The sequence below is a fragment of the Spermophilus citellus genome (genome assembly GCF_964194105.1).
Source record: "Spermophilus citellus genome assembly, chromosome: 3".
NCBI lineage: Eukaryota > Metazoa > Chordata > Mammalia > Rodentia > Sciuridae > Spermophilus > Spermophilus citellus.
In genome coordinates this window covers 138,121,684-138,136,280 of record NC_138184.1, presented here as the reverse complement: position 1 = coordinate 138,136,280, position 14,597 = coordinate 138,121,684, and positions in this window count along the sequence as shown.

The following is a 14,597-nucleotide window of genomic DNA, read 5'->3' as shown; positions in this document are numbered from 1 at the left end:
AGATGGGAGGGAAAGGGAGAGAAAAGGGAAATTGCATGGAAATGAAGGGAGACCCTCATTGCTATACAAAATTACATATAAGAGGTTGTGAGGGGAATGGGAAAATAAACAAGGAGAGAAATGAATTACAGTAGATGGGGTAGAGAGAGAAGATGGGAGGGGAGAGGAGGGGGGGATAGTAGGGGATAGGAAAGGTAGCAGAATACAACAATTACTAATAGGGCATTATGTAAAATTGTGGATGTGTAACCGACGTGATTCTGCAATCTGCATTTGGGGTAAAATTGGGGGTTCATAACCCACTTCAATCTAATGTATGAAATATGATATGTCAAGAGCTTTGTAATGTTGTGAACAACCAATAAAAAAAGAAAAAAGAAAAAAAAAAGATGAGTGATAAATGGGAAAGTATGGGCGTTTTGTATGGAGCATACCTTGTTAACCTCTGCTTGTCTAAGCCCAGTGAGGTAGGCTGGCTTCCAGATGGGTGTGTGTGTGTGTGTGTGTGTGTGTGTGTGTGTGTGAGTGCACACACATGTGTGCATGTGAGAACATATACACAATATGAGTGCTCAAATGGCATTAAGTATGGTAATACATGAAAATATGAGGGGCTAAAATTTTTATAGTAATAATAATAATAATAATAATGTGCCAGGCATACATTAAGTCCCTTGGGAATACTAATTCACTAATTTATCTTTTTTGATTCATACAAAAGCCTTTATTTTAGAATCTTTATAAATTCATATGCATATTTATTTAATATTTAATACTATTTGGTACATACTCTTTGCCTTCTGGTCATAGTTTCTGTCTTTGGATTTATCACAGTGACAATATCTAGTATTCATTATATAGGTACTAATTGCCAGGTGCCTGTGCAATCTGAATATCCTTTAATCATCAACAGCAACTCTGAAGTCACTCTCTTTTATCCTGTTTTTTTTTTTTTTTTTTTTATAAATGGGGAAACTGCAGCTTGGAGGATGTAAGTTATTTCTCAAGTTTAAATGGCTAGCAAGGGGCCTTATACTTGCCCTCATATCACCAAAAAAGGGCATATAGATTCAAAATGACTCTTCAGGATAAGAATTAAGGAGGAAAATGGTATTTCTAAAGCTATAGCTGAAAGAAAACACTTATCATTTCCTGGGTATCAAGAGGACAATGAGTAATGTTGGTTCACCTCTGCAGTGCTCTTTCACAGGCACAAACAATGACTCATCAGAGTCAAAATCTAAGGTTGTCCTCAAGATGATGAAGACTCTTAGGCTTGCACTTACTTTTCAAGCCAATTCTTGTTTCCCAAATGCCATGTTCATTCCAAAAATCACGGGCAGCAAGCTGCATGTTGAAATAAATGCTAAGCCTTGGGTGTTAAATACAGGAACTTGGTGCATAAGTTAACTTTAGCTGGATTAGCCTTTACAAGAAACCTAATCAGTTGGTTTTGATTTGAACATATTCACAAGACAGAATTGTCTGGGGCAGCACTGTCTGTCCCTATTTACATAAACACAGTATTCAGAACTTCTTCAATAAGTTCTTTCACACTGGCCCAATATGTACTGACTGTCTCCCTTTGTCTTTCAAATGAGGCTGCCTTTCCAAAAACAACAACAACAATAAAAAAAAAAAAAATATATCCAACCCACCTCAAAAGATGTAGTGCACCAAGAAAATTAGCCAAGAGTCTGGCCTAGGGATGTTATTAGGTGATTACTGAGGATTTCAGTCCCACATATTCAAAGCCAAGGTCACCTAATTGGAAGTGGTTTTAGGCGAGTTTTTTTAAGTTCCATTCACATCGAGTTTGACAATGAATAATATTTAATCAAAGGAACTCCTGGGCCAGGGAATGAGTCAACACAGAATTCAAAGTCCCTCTTTTCATGGATATTTTTACTCCCTTGGGATAAACACATTTGCAGAAAAAAACTGAAAGCTGAGCATGAAGGACGACCCAAATATTCATTTCTGAGATGGTACTTGAAGTTCTTAGGATGGAAATAGTGGATAGTTGCCACCGGAGAGCCTGTTCTGGGAGCTGAAGAGAGAGCACCATGATTCAAAGCATTGTGAATTTCAAGGTCAACACCTCAGAGTTTCAACCCTTCTCTTGGCACAAGGAAAAAATTCACAAATAGAAAACTGTTAAACACAAAATAGGAGCAGAAATTTTAACCAACTATTTTTTTCACAGCGTGACTTTTCAAGTCCTGGTAAACACCAGTACCTCTCCATTCATTTGTGTCCAGGATGGTCCTAAGGGTTTAACATCAAAACCAAGGCCACTTGACTGACAATGGTTCTGTTCTTTGAGATCCTATTCTGGGTCATTCCCCCGTAGGGAAATCAAAGGAGAGGTAGAGCAGTGGCAGGCTTTTGAAAAACAACAGGTGGATTTGTAGTTTGATATTTTCACATTACTATGCAAATTTATTGCAAGGTAAAGCAAGCGTTTCTGTCTGCTACAAGCATTTCATCTTCCAGGCAATATGCTGCCCCTTTCTTTTGGTCAGCCTCTTAACCACTCCCCAATATGTAATACCTTCTGGTACAGGTTCAACAAATAAGGCACATGGCTCATGCGAGGCCCATCAGAACTCTTTCATTCAGAGGTATGAGTACTAGCATCCATCTCCTGAATATCTCCCCGCAGAGGAAAGCCAGAGGGATCAGCCCGGATGAGCAGGGAGCAGAGGGCATAAGCTAGCAGCTCCCTGGTGTACAAAGGGTAACTAGATCCTGTCCCTGAGTCTGATTTCTTTAGCATTTCTTTGTGAATAATTCTAGGTCTTCCATACTTGGATGAGCCTATTCTACCTCATCTCTTAAAAATAGATTATTTTAATCTCTCTTTTCCAAAGCATATCTTACATTATTGTCCTGCCCTAGCAACTGAAGGAATACCGACTGGCATTATGACCCCATGACAATTATTTAAGTTGCAATGGCATTCTTTTTACCATCTGTGGACTAAAGTATAACCCTCATGGGGTGTTGAGCCCTAAATTAGATTATTCTACATAGGTAACACCTCATACATATTAAATACTCAATCAGCACAGCCATTTTTATTGTTTTGATTACTAAGTTAACAAGAGGGGGCCCTAAAACAATGAAATTCACTATTATAATAGTGCATAATCCAATGACCTCATGTGAATCTAGACAAAATAAATTCATGAGAGGAAGTGACCATCTCTGTGTGAGCTAACACCTGCTTTAGGGCTAAAATTATCTAGACCCTGGAGTTAGGAACTCCTTTGGCTGCCTTCATGTGAGCAACCACTGGGGATCCCATTAGCAAACCCTAAGTAGGAGTCCTGGAAAATCATTTGAGGCAATACTTTAGGCTAGCTTTCTTCTATTGAAGGGGATTTGATTTGGCTTTTTAACCAGGCACATGCTACCGTGCTATGGGAATAATTTAGTTTAGTGAAGAAGCAAAAGTGCCCTGACACATGATTCAATAAAATGTTGGTGATAAATCTTTGTTGGATTCCCTCTGAGAGCCAGGAGGTTAATTGTGATGCAGTTAAATGCACGATGATTGATAGATCACATTTTGGTAACCACTTGATATTTCATCTCTAAGAATTCTGCAAAAATTGAGTCCTGTAAGTTTTCTCAAGCCAGCTTCCAGTGTCTGAGGACCCTGTCTTAAATTGAGAAGCAGTTCTCACTAAGGAGCAATGTAAACCTCTATGTATATTGGGTGCAACTCTAGGCACTTTCCATGAATTCAATCATTTAATCCTCAAAGTTCCATGAGTTCTACTTATCATGCTCATTTTATATATCAGGAGACAGAGGCACTGAGAAGGTAAGCCATTCATATGGCTATTCAAATCCATAATCCAACCCAGGCAATCTGGTCTAGTTCATGTTATTAGCTCCTAATCAAACCTACACACCACTCAAGCTATGACTAAATACAGTCATGTTTAATAACAGTCATTCATTCAGCTTTCCATGTGCCTCACACATATTTTCTTAATTTTCTCATAACAAATGAAATTTATAGTACATGTACATTGGCATAATTTGGCATGAACATACTTTATATACAGAGTTACGAAAAATTGTGCTGTAAATGGGTAATAATGAGTGTAATGCATTCCACTATTGTCGTGTATGTAAAAAATAAATACATAAGTAAAGAAATAAAAACAAATGAGATTTATTATTATTCCCATCTTATGAATGAAGGAAAAAAGGATAAAGAAAAGGATGTGGTAAAGCAAAGAGTACTGTGAGTTACATAGCTGGGGCCCAGACAGTAGGATGGGACTGGGGTCAAGGATGTCCTGCTTGAGGAAGTTACACTTGATCTCAATCATGGAGAGTAAGAAATAATTAAGTACAAGAGCTTGGAGTGGGGAGAGAATGTTCCTAACATGTACAAAGGCCCTGTGTCACATTCCCTCGAATTCCAAAGAAGCACTATCCACCATGCCCTGGCTACAGTTCCTGGCCTTTGGTGGTCTATTGCCACAGTTCTAAAAAATCTAAGGGAAATAATTTCTTTTTATAAAATTATTTTATACTATTCTATGTGTCACAGGTATTTATTTTAAGAAGAAATTTGTTTAATTTTACTTAACTATGCTATGCGCATTTATGATTTTATCACAACTGAATTCTACTAAATGTGTAACTAAAACGGACCCACTTTAAAAAACTTAATAAATAAAAGAAAGACCCGTAAAGCAGATGAAGGGAAACAGGGGGAGGGAGAAGGAAAGAGGAAGTACTGGGGATGACATGGAACATATTGTTATTGCATTTATGAATTTTTCAACATGAACCCACTTTAACTATAATGTGCTAATAAAAACATAAACAGAAGCTGTTTGAGATTTAAATTAAGCTTAATTTTCCCATTTGATTGGTTACCATGTGTTTAGAAAATAAATGTTTTCTTGTTTTAGAAATCCAGGTCATAAGAAGATATGACTAGTTGGTGCAGGTGATTTGTCTCATGTTCTGGAAAAGCCTAGTTATTTATACAAATAAGATCAGGAAAATTGAGATCTTTTTGATTTGCCCTCAAGATACAGATGACAGGCTTAAGTGCAATCAATACCAAAAAAAAAAATGTGGAAGGGAAAGTCTTCTTGGAATTCATCCATGATGTATTCCATGAACATTTGGAGAATGCCTTCCCTATATAAGGTATCCAGTAATCAGACCTAAGTAACTGGTGTTTCGAAGGTCAACAGCGTATGATTTATCACAACCTGTCAGGATGGTTCCAGCATCGGTGGTAAGTCAGAGGGAATTGAGCTTGTGTTTGGAAACCAGAGGAGAGAATCAGAGGAGAGAACTAGAGAGGATTTCCACATCAACGTGCTGGATTTTTTTTTTTTTTTATTGGTTGTTCACAACATTATAGGTCCCCTTTTAAAAATCTTTCACATTAGTGGGGCTGGGGTTGTGGCTCAGCGGTAGAGGGCTCGCCTAGCATGCACAGGTTCCCAGCACTATATAAAACTAAATGTTTGGAATAAAGGTATCTTGCCCAACTACAACTAAAAAATTAAATATTTTTTAAAAAAATCATTCACATTAGAGTCCCAAACAGAATGAAATTTTGGCTCAGTTTGGGTTAAAGTTGTAAAGATATTTTGAATTCTGATTCAATAGCTATAAAAAATGATTTAATCCAGCTCAAATTGGCTATGTTTGTTAAAATATTTTAATTGATCTCAGGGAGAGGATGAAGTCTTGGATTTGTTCTGTGGCTTTCAGTCGAGGCAGGAATGGATTTGTGTTCACAGAATAGGTTGTATAAAGTGTCTGCCTGGTGGGAAAGCAGACATCTAGAAAAGGGAGAACACAAATCAGAGCAAGCCCGTGGTCTCTCAGGCTTGGTGCATTCCCAATGGGCTTTAGAAGGCAGAGGAGAAAGCCAGCCAAATTAGTTGGCATAGAACATCAAAACTGGCTGAGGAATTTTAAAAGGCAGAAAAGACTTTTAATCAGGAGACAATACCCTGGGGGAGATCAAAAGCCTGTTAGATACAACCAGTTATGAGGAAATTTAGTGCTAAAAGGGCCATTTGGCTAATTAAAGCCTCATATGCGATTTTTATTGCTTCTACTCTTAGATGCCTCTTGAGAGAACAAAGGACCCTGACTGTGTGGATGGAGAATAAGCAGGAACCCTTTAAGGACACCTGTAGGGGAATAATGTGGTTTGCAGAGGAAGAGGAGGTGTTGGCTGCCAGGTATAGCCCAGACGCCACAGCCTAGCCTCTTAGGGACAGTATTTGTTCTGAAGATAGTTATTTTTAAGCTTACACTGGGTTTAAAATTTCCCACATAATTTAGTGGGAAAGAAATATGGCTACGTGTCGTCCCTTGAAAAGTAGGAGGCCTGGGAACGCTGGGCCTGAATCCCCAGGTGGCAACCGCTGATGGATCAGAGTAAGTGTCCCTGTCACAGAGCCTGGGAAGACTCCTGTCCACTCATGCCTAGTGCTTGCATTATTGCTTACTTTTAAAACAATACTCACTGTATCTTTTGCTGTATAAAAATGGGACACTAAACAATGGCAAACTAAATGAAGCAGATCACATAATTTTTCTTCCAAGCATTCCATTTCACTCATTGCTTTCTCTACTTTGTGTCTATTGCAAGGTTTGATTCTGCTGCTCTTAATTTAGAAAACGCTTAGCCATGAACTTGTTATATTAAAGAGGCCAACAAGCAGCATCCTATTATGAAATGAAACCCGATTTAATTTTTTTAACAATATACTTTTGCCAGGATATGGGTGGTACGTTCCTTTTGGTTTACTTCATGTGAGCTGGCAGTGTGAGGGGGAGGAGAAAAATAGGTGTTGGTGTTAGGCAGCCTGGGTTCAAATTCTGCCAGTAAGCAAGGTAAATTCAGGGAAAGTCACAATCTATCTGATTACACTTTCCTGATCTCTAGAAAGGGGTATAATGAAGCATCATGCAGGGCAATTCTGAGAAGTAAAAATATTGTATAAAACTTATAGCACACAGTAACTGTTCAATAAATGAAACCTGTTCTCAAAGGAAAATGGTCAAAGGATTTTATATTTCAGTTTCAGATTTTAATCAAGATTTCATGGCCACAAACTCAGGTACTCTGAAGTATGTTGGGTGGAAATAAGCTCCACTCTCAAGCCCCCTTGTGAAAGTATAATAAATAATCTTACTCCTAGGGAGGTTAATTAATCAAATAATGAATTTGAGCAAGGGCCAGTAAACATTTACACAGCCTCAGATAGTAAAAACTTTAGACTTTGCAGGTCACATGATCATGCAAGTATGGGCCTACCTCCCCAGCCCCACCCTTGTAGCTGGAAAGCAGCTGTAGACAATTCATAAATAAATGGACATGGCTGTATTCCAGTAAGATTCAGCTCATGGACACTGAAGTTCAAATTTCTTGCAGATTTCCCATGTCATAAAATATTATTCTTTGGATTTTTTTCCCAATCATTTTAATCATAAAATATATTCTCATTATACACAGAACAAAATCAGACGGCAGGATATAGTTGGCCTCTGAGCCTTCCTTTAACCCCTGGATTACAGCTGTTATGAGACATTATACTTTGCACAGATAAAATTAACTTATTTAAGTAATCAGAACTATCTGAAGTTAAACAAAACAAATAGAAAATCACAGAAGCAAATTTTGGCAGAGTCAATCCTATCAATGTCTGGCTGACCTCAGCCCATCTGGAAGGACTGGCCCCATCTGGAAATTGATGTGATGGGCTAACGCACCGGATGCTAATCAACAGTCAAACCATAACTAACTCCCTCGCTCACCAAGAGGCTTCCTAATTATCATTTGGCTTTCCTACAGAGTTGCCTACAGGGAGGGAATGTACTGGTCAGGCTGACACAAGTATCTATTTTGTTTGACAGCTATTTCTTACTGCAAATGGACAAATTGTGATACTGATTTACTCATCAGTCTTTTGTAAAGTGTTAGTTGTTCTTTAGCCTGAATCAGCATTTCCAAATCCAATTAACTTTGATACATGTGTGAGAGTGTTACTGTGAATGAATGTGATGGAAGGCCAGGTTCTCAACATTAGTTAGTGTACAAAGGTAATTCACTGTGAAAGGGCCCTCCTTTTTGTGGGTCCAGCCAAATTTCCATAGCCGAAACTCCACAGTTAGGCTGTGCTACCTGTTCTCCATAAAAACTTCAAATGCCTCTCAAAAGATGAGTGTGAGGATTCATTGAATAATTGCAAATAATAATGAAACATAATAAGTGCTCAGTTAGTGTTAGCTATCATGATGATCATGACAACAATTGACATTGCTGTCACTGTACCCTTGCATCTTAATTATACCCATTAAATAGCCTTTCTTCCTTCTTTAATTTTTTTTCTAATATTAGAAGATCATAATTTATTTTACATGTGTTCCTGGGATAAAGGGAATTACAATAGACTGTCTCCAGTTTTTTAAGTAATTTAAAGCTCCCTAAGATAGCTCCTCCCTCATAAATCGCTTTCCATTTAGAATCAAGGTCACCTTACAAAGAAAAGGAAGGAGGATCTTAAATATATTGAGCATCTACTCTCTTTGAGCATCATTTGATGGAAAATAAATTTTGCCAGGATATTTCTAATTGCAATCCACTCCACAGGATTCTTTCTGGGACCTGGATCTCTATCTCTTCAGAGGTTTAAAAAGCCATGGAGGGTGAAGAAACAAGTTTCTGTATTTTCAGATTTATCCCCCCTTCATTTTTTCCCCCAGTGCCTTGTCCTGATTTGATTTGTGAATGAGGGCAAGCTTGCTAGGATCTGAAGCACTGAAATGGATGTGCTAAAGCCAAAAGCATAGAAGGGACAAGATCAGATTGTTCCCCAGGGAAAACCTAGGAAGTAAGACAAATTATACCTTGAAAAGAAAAAGAAGGGTCAGGGCCTAACACTCCAGACACAGCAGGCAATGAGGAATTTAAATGAGACTAAGAACAGAAATCAGAGCAGATGCTAGCTTGCCATAAGCAAATCTGATATTCAAACCAGTGGGGTTATTACTATCAAAATTCACCAACCCTACTAGCAGCTGGCCCCGTGTCTTAGGGCAGATTTGGATGTAGTTCTTAAGACAAGAACTCAGTTATCCTCAAGCAGCAAGAAATGCCAGAAACAGTGTTCCTATGAAAGCTAGAGTGATGCTTTTAGAATACACTGGGGTGGTTCTTGGATACCAAGGAGAATATCCTGCAGAAGCAACCCAACAGAACCAAAGAAAGGATCCAGGAGAGGGTCATGAAGTCAAGAGTGCAGGATCAAGGGTCAGGCAACCTAGGCAAAGATCAAAGTGAAAGTGGTTGGTAGCAGAGGAATGAGGAACAGATAGAGCCAGGAAGGGGAAAACACAAGAGTGGCATCTGCAATGGCTGATTCAAAGACTAAGTCCTGTTCATGACTTACTTTAAAGACTGCCAAATAGGGCTGATTGACAGTATCACAAGCAGAGAGAAAGGCATAAAGGTAAGCCTCTAGAAACAGCAAAGATGCCTGACAATGCTCCTCAAATTCTTTACAAAGCAAGGCCTGAGATGGACAGGCTAATAGGATGACAGGGTAGACAGATGGAGAACATATATAACCTGTCATCATGATTTTGTAGCAAGACATGGGCTGCATGTGCATCTCTGAACCTCACTTTCTTCTGCCCATGGAAGACCAATATTGCTTTCAGAGACAAGGATGAGTAAGAAGCCAGCTAACAGAGGAAATGCACCATATCATAGGTCCTCAACACCTAGGATTTCATTCCCACTATTCTATTGGTGCACTGTATAAATAGTCAAAGAGCTGGTTGATGGGCAGCCTGGGTTCTACCAGTGTTCTGCATATATCAGCACAGTTAAAAAATCCTTGACCATTCCCAGTGGCTGGAGATTAAAGAGAAACTCCTTACATACCAAACTGGCCCTTTCTGCTCAACCAAACTTCCTCTCCTTCTCTTAGACTATGTCTCACATTTTCTTGTGTTTCAGGAGTTTCCAAACATGACCCTTCTTCCTACCTCTGCTTCCACTTATAATTGTCCCTTTTGGGAAGACCCTTCAGTCTCACCTCCTTCCACCTGCCCATGCCCTGTCCACCCAACTCAAAAGCTCCTTTTTCTTAACTATTCATTCTTTATGCTCTTCTCTGCCCCCACTGCACTCTGATTTCATCTGTCCCAAATCTCATTCCTCTTGTTGGGAACACAGATTGTTGGACCCATCTCCAGGTTTCTGATTCTGAGGCTTTAAGATTTGCATCTCTAGCAAATTCCCACGTGATTCTTATGTTTCTTGTCTTGAGACTGCTCTGGGAGAACCACTGCAGAAGATGCACCACCATGTAACAGAAGGAATCTGGGTTTGGAGCCAGAATTTTGATACTGTTTTGCCACTTGCTAGGGTTGTGACTTGGGCATTTTGGTCCTCAGTTTGCTTATCTGTAAATGGGACAATGCCTCACACATTTGTTTAATGAGATCAGGTGAAAATTCCCAGGGGTTTATAAGAACTTAATTAGCATTAGTTTCACAATCCAAATGCATTTTGTTCTATTGATAAAGTCAATTTTCTGCCTTCTGTCTTTTGTGGCTATGGCACTTTTGTCCTTGATGGAATCACTTGATGGATTATCTCCTGAATAACCAAAAGACTGAGAGGCAATATCTTTTCAGCTTGCTAGGAAAGCTGGTGCCTGCTGCTTCATCAGCTTACCATCTGGTCATTGCAAGTTTGGTTCCAAAAAAGGTCTTACAACTGCTTGTCTTGGTTTATTTTCCTTGATACTCAATAATAATAATAATTATAATCATAAAAATATTAACTGTTCTGGTTTGGATAAAGACTACAATCTACATGCAAAGGGTACTTTGCATGTGCTACAGTATTTAAATCACAATGAGCTGGACTCAAAGGTATTATTATCTCTCATTTCCTAGATGGTAAAATGGAGGTGCACAAAGGTTAAATAAGTTTCTTGAGTTCCCAAAGCTAGTATCAAACATCTATCACATATCCCCCTGTGTACAAAATTCAATCATGCTGGGCAAAACTCATGAGGACAGTCGTTATTTTCAATAACCTCATGCAACACACAAACACACCTCTTCCCTCTCCTCACTGTTAGAATAGTGGGAGTAAAAAAATGTTATAACAAAAATTGGATGGAACTGATGAAGACAATGTTATAAAATTCTCTGCATAGAAAGAAGACTCTCTGTTGATAAAACAAGTTGTGTCTGAATCACAGGGAATGGGAATTCACCAAACAAACTAAGTCCAATCTTCCTATGTAAGAAGAACCTAATCAAACCTCACTGGCTCTGTCAAACTTTTCTCAGTGAACCTACATGGAGATAGAGTTCCTTTCTTTGTGCTTCCAGGGTCTGTGTGATCCCCAGGAGCTGGGTCAGAGATTTATTTGCCACTTTTATCTGTATAGTGGACAGTTGATGGAGTTTCCTTTAGGAACTTGGTCTGGGCAAGACATATCCACTCTCAGCTCCAGGAATGGTCAAAATGTCTTATGAAATATTTTATCCCATATCCAGCCACCAAATTTGATCTTGGAGGGGCAGATAGTGAAATTTAAGTCAAGTCACAGGAAGAACCTGGCTATAGTCTTATATAAGTGTTAGAAAAGACATTGCTCTCTGGGAGACTCAGTGGAAAAGTTGGGCTCTCTTCCTTTGGAATCTCAACCCTCATAGATAATTTCTCTAAACTCCTCCAGGCACTTCAAATTCAACACATATCAAGCAGGTCACTACTCTCTGAATCCCCTCAACCCCATACCTCATGCCTATCCTGCATTCATACAGAGGACCTTGACTTTCAGGTACCCTGATCCCTACTAGCCATCATAGGCTGCTCCCTCTTTCAGACCCATTAACCGAAAAGTGTCCTGTCATTTCTTTCTCCTAAATATGAATCTACTTTCCCACTTCACCTTTTTTTTCACTACTTTATGTCCCCAGCATGTCTGGCCAGGACTATTTCAGAGCTTCCTATGTGACCTTCTTTCTTCTAGGCTAACTCCTTCCAATCAGACCTCAGCACTGTATCCAGGTTCAGATCTGACATAACCCACAACAATTCAAAATGTTTCTAGGGGTCACCATGGGATATAGGATAAATCCCAGCTCCCTTAAAATGATGTGCAATTCTCTTCATGGTCTGGCCTCTTCTTTCTTCTTGAGTTCCACATCTTTTCAACTCCATTCTCTACTAATCTACACCCAAAAAGTGCTAAAGTGACACCATATTATTTCTTATGCAACATCTACCCAGACTGAGTCTTCTGCTTTGATGTCTTCCATTTCCAAATATATCTGTATAATATTTCTCTTTTTTCCAAAGCCAAGTTGATATTATGTTCTTAGTGAATCATTCCTTGATATTGCAGGGAAATGTAGGATCCCCTCCTGTGCCTATGCATCTTGTGATTCCAATCTGGAGTTGGAAGTCTCTCTCAGGTCACCTTTCTCTGTTGTCAATACTGCAACTCTCCACCATCTAACATCCTAAAATCCTCAGCAGGATAAACTACTATTTGTTTTCCAACAATTAAATCTACCTCTGCCATGGTCATTCTTCACCGTCTTCTGTCCTCATCAATGATTTTCTTGTTACCTCTGCTGCTTTGGGAAGATATTGACAAATGGGACACAGTCTTTTCTTTCATTTCAACTCTTGCTTTCAGTCTCAGAGACTTCAGTGCCTGTGAGAATGACCAGTCAGCCCCTGTTCTTAATTCCTTTATTTCTTTGTCATGAAGAACTTTTCTTCATTTCACTTTAACCACATAATTTGAGCTTATCCCCGATCTCTCATCAATATAAACTAAGCCTCCCACCAAATTATAAGCATCTAACCTTACTTTCCAGCCACAGCCTTATAGCCTTCTGGCTCATTGGTTTAAATAACATTCCCCATAGTCTTCACCTACACTTTAAATATGGTTCTGCAAATTGCATGTAGCTTAGGTGCTGCAAAATTTATTGGACTGTGAGAAGAAAATGTTAGAAGTTCATTTTATTATTTCAACTCCTTTTGGCATGTGTTTTATTGTGTACATGATATACTAGTAGAATAATTCATTGGAATAACTTGACATCCTTAAATAAGAACAGACTCTGGGTTCTGATCATGTGGATTTTTACCAAATGTATCACCATAAGAAAATTCTCTAACCATTTTGCACCTAGTTTTTCCACTTGTAAAACTGTACAGCAATGGTTTCTACTTCACGGAGTCAAGATGAATGTTATGAATATTGAAATGATTAATATTCATAAAGCATTTATCACAACTTCTCATTGCATTTAAAATAAAATGTTCATTCTATATTAACCTCTTAGGCCCCAACACGTTCTTATCTTTGTATACTTTTCCTGTCTTAGTCTGTGCTATTCTTCCCTGTGGGCACTAAGGTGCAGCCACACTCACTTATTCCCAAACACACCAAGTCTTGTCCAACACTAAGACTGTGGTATACCCTCTATACCCTGTGATGCTCTTTGCACGACATGCTCCTCCCAGTACTTGTAGCATGTCCATCTTCCTCTCAATGTCTATGTCAACCCTACTGGGGATGAATTCTCCTGTCTCTTTAGTAGTGTCACGGCTACCTCATTTCTTGCCATTCCAATTCCTTGTTTATTTCATGCTCTTTTCCTCTTGGTAATCACTTTCTTGTTTATTGCCCATTATCTGTCTCTTAGCTGGTATACATTGCTGTACAGTACATTCCGCTCCAAACACAATGGCAATCAGTAGGGTCTCACAGTTTAGAGTCAAATCTTAGCTTCAGCACTGAATTCTGTTGAAGTTGAGTGGTTTTTTTTTTTAACACTTCTATACCTTTGTTCCCATATCTACATAGTGAGAACGATCACATAGAACCTTATGGGGTTAATATGAAGATTAAATAAAGCAATATTTGGTACAGAGTAATTAATGCTTATACTATGACCACTACTAATTATTATGGTGATATTATTATTGGTAGCATTCAGCAAAATTATTGAATGAATGAGTGAGTGATATTTGGAATATTGTGTATCCACAGTGAACCACACACTGTGCTCTTTGTTACCTCTTATGCTTTACTTAAAATCTTTATTTTCACAACTTATAGAGCTAAATAGCATTTCCCAGGAAAATTTACTTAGAGAATTTGAGTAATTTCCACAAAGATATGTAGCCCTCAAAGAGATGGAACCAGAACTTGAAAACAATTTGCGTCCAAGTCTGGTGTTCTTTCTAATAACTCACTGTCTGTGGACTAAAACAAGCCTGTTCATAAGAATGACCCGGAATCTTTTAAAATTACAGATTCTTGGTGTCACCCCTGGAGGTTAAAATTCTGTAGGTCTGATGTGGCATCCTGAATTTTGTGACTTTCACAAGAATTTTGGTACATCTGAAGAGGAGCTGAGATGGGAACCATTGCCCTGTCCTGCCCCTGCTTCGTGGTTCCTGGTTTTGCCCTTAGGCACCACAATGATAGTGTGAGCCCATGTAGTGCATCAGAGCCAGAAGTTCAAGAGGCCACAGTTAT